Raw genomic sequence first — 3,269 nt, forward strand, 5'->3', positions numbered from 1 at the left:
CCTGGTAACAGCCCCGGCGGCCACTCAGACCCTGGTGACAGGCCCTGTGGCTACTCAGACTCTGGCAACAGGCCCTGCGGCTACTGGTGTCAGAAGTGCGATGTGATATACCCACTCAATGCCATGTTGTGTTGTCACAGTGTGACAACAAAAGCCTCCTACCTCAGAAGGTGGGACTGCTGCCACAGGGACAATCAAGGTCATCCACCAGCCTGCAGCTCTGCAAAAGTGGCTTTAGGTGACTTCAGTTCTTTGTTTTTAATGGGTTTTAAATAGTAACAAATCTGTAATCTCACTATAATACTCTCTCTCCCCCCATCTCCTCTCTCCCTCCTTCCCCTCCCTCCTTTTCTCCCTTCCTCCCTTCCTTTTCCCTTTTCTCCCTCCCTCCTTCCCTCTCCTCCCCCCTTCCCTTTGTTCTAGCTCTCTGTCTTCCTTTTCTCTTTTGCTTACAAACAATAGTGAAAGCTATGGCTCATAGTTAGCTTATTTCAGTAGAACTGATTGCTGAGTCATATTACAACACTAGAGAGAAAATATTACAAGATTTATAGACCTTCACTGTGTTGAGCTCTGTACCTTAGTGAGTACTTGGTTGCCGCGAGAGCCCTGAAATATCATGTCTGCTTTGGGAACAGTTTAGGCAGTTTATATAACAAATATATAATGTCAACCTACTCTACATGAATAGAACTACTGCAAAATACCACTTCTATATGTTTAATCTCATGAATAAAATTTATATTTTTTAGCTCCTCTCCTCCTCTTTAAAAATAAATTATATTTGGGATATGTTTCCCATGTAATATACTGTCAAAAAATAAAACTTGCCAGCACAGTACATTGGAGGCAATCTTATTTTTTCTCAGCCCTCATTGCCATTTTTTACACCAATAGAAATGTTCCTGCAATGGCTTTTTTCTGACCTTCTGCTGAAATAAGGAAACAAGTCAGTGATAGACTATGATATCTGAATTCCTTTCCCTTTAAAATTGTCTTGGTTTAATGACTCTAACTTTAGAATATCCTCAACATTATTTTAATGATCTAATTCATTTGTCATAATGATATGACACAGCCCGTTTATAAGCTCTAGTTCTGCAACTAATTAATAAGTTTGTTTGTTAGGTGCTTTAAGTATGAACTGTTCTTATCAAGTACTGAGTATTTTTATTATTATTTGAAAAGATGCTGCTAATTTATGAGTATATCACTCCATGGCCATGAGTGAGTAGATATGTCTCTTTCCCAGTATGTCCCTGCTTTGACTTAAAACCTTATGCCACGGAAGTTGCACAGTGTTCATCAAATTATGCCCATTATTATCAAATTATTATGACTAGAGTACCTTCATATGCATGGAATAAGTGAAGAACCCAGGAACTGGTTCACCACAGCTAAAAATCTGAGTATAAAAGTAATGACTGTCTGAGGTACTAGACAATGCTTAGTCAAAGTTTTCATATCTGCTCTTTCAGACTGAGGGGCAAAACAAAAATGTTTTTTAGAGATTTTAATAATCAGAATGAAAAATTCCTCCTTCACATTTGGTTGAATATTCAGTGTTGCACACTTAACTAACTCTTAGATCCCCAGCTCTAGGAACTCACATTTCTGAAGTGCCCGAAGTATGATTCTGTACTACAGGGAAACCAACACATTTCTTTGGGCACTAATCTGCAAAAGGAAGTGGAGTACAGAGTGAGGATGGGGGCAGGGTGGAGAGGAATTCAACTACTCAGAATGTCTAGGCTGAAAATTAACATGTCAGGAAGCTTCAATGTGGAGGCGAAGAGAAGCTGATAAAACTGAAGCCTGTTATTTATATTCACCCACATGAGCGAAGGAAAGAGAAAACATTTGCCTCCTCCTGGGAGAGTCTTCAGTTTAAAAATAAAACAACCTTCCACCCCCATTCTAGAATAAAACAGGACACAGTGAATGAATGAAGATTCTACATTCAGTAGAGTGACTTAAGCAGTAGGCTGTCAAGTCATGTTTCATTTTGCTTGATTTTCTCTAGATCAATTCCTGACATAAAGCTCAAATTACTAGACAATGATGTTAGGAACACCATCTTCTCTAACTTTGTGTTGACAAATGCTCTCAGTGTGAGGTGTTCTTTTAAGATGTCTAGCAAATTAAGCCTTTCAAAAGATGTAGGAATGGGGACCCTCAGAATAAAATTCAACTTGCTTAACATCTTATGTGTAGGTTTTAGACATCTCACTTAAGCTAGTCAATGTAATAAATAAGAATTTCCAATGCATGATTCATGTGACTTATTTTGCCTTTTTTTTTTGTTTGTTTTTTTTGAGTAGACAACTAGCTTGGATGTTGGTATCTAACTTGTAGACTTCTAAAACTGGGTAAAATGAATTACATCCTCTTTCTAGTTCTCAACAGCTGTAGTTGGATATGGTTTAGTTGGTTAGCACCTGTGCTTCTGGACATGTGTACCTGTGGGACTACAGGCTATTGTTTACATAAGCTTTGTAGGGACATTAATTCTTAGACTGCTATTCTGAACACAGACACTAAGTTCTGCTTTGGTAATCTATGTGATTTTCTGTACTTCACTGATAGTTTCTTTGATTCATCTTCTGGAAATAAGCATGTAAACAAATTTTTTCCCTAAAAAAAAGCTATACTAAAAATATGATCACATCCTTGTATCCTAGCTACAATAAAATTGTGAGAAGAGAACTTAAAAATTATTGAGGAAACACTGGGAATAGAGCAATGTAAAAATATACTGTTTTCTGAAACGTCTGAGGATTCTGTTCCATTTTGAATAAAATAGGCCTATATTCATTGGGATATTTCTCCCCCCGAGCTGGGATCTCACTCTGGATCTATGTATATTTAATTACTGCATGCAAAATGGAAATTCTTGAGAGAAAACTCTGTCCCAGATTAGTCAAAAGTCTGGGGACTGCTACATCTTCCTGAAATGTAGAAATTGTGTACTGTAGTCACCTCAGCAGAGGTGGGATTTTTAACCTATTTCTCCAGCATCTCATGGAATTGCTCCAGTCATTTGTAAAATAGAAGCACCACTTTCATGCCCTAGTTTTGTGTTCTCAAATAATTTGTTAAATGTGATTTAATAACATGATCTAATAATCTCTCTCAGGTATGGTAGACAGAGAGGAATGCTTATTTTGTAATATTATATGTTTATACTTCTGACTGAGGTGGTGAACTTTTTGACATTGTTACTACTTGTCCACTTCTGGAGATGCACAGACTACCTGTATTGACACTTC

The sequence above is a fragment of the Pygoscelis adeliae genome, unplaced genomic scaffold (genome assembly GCF_000699105.1).
Source record: "Pygoscelis adeliae isolate BGI_AS28 unplaced genomic scaffold, ASM69910v1 Scaffold169, whole genome shotgun sequence".
Classification (NCBI taxonomy): domain Eukaryota; kingdom Metazoa; phylum Chordata; class Aves; order Sphenisciformes; family Spheniscidae; genus Pygoscelis; species Pygoscelis adeliae.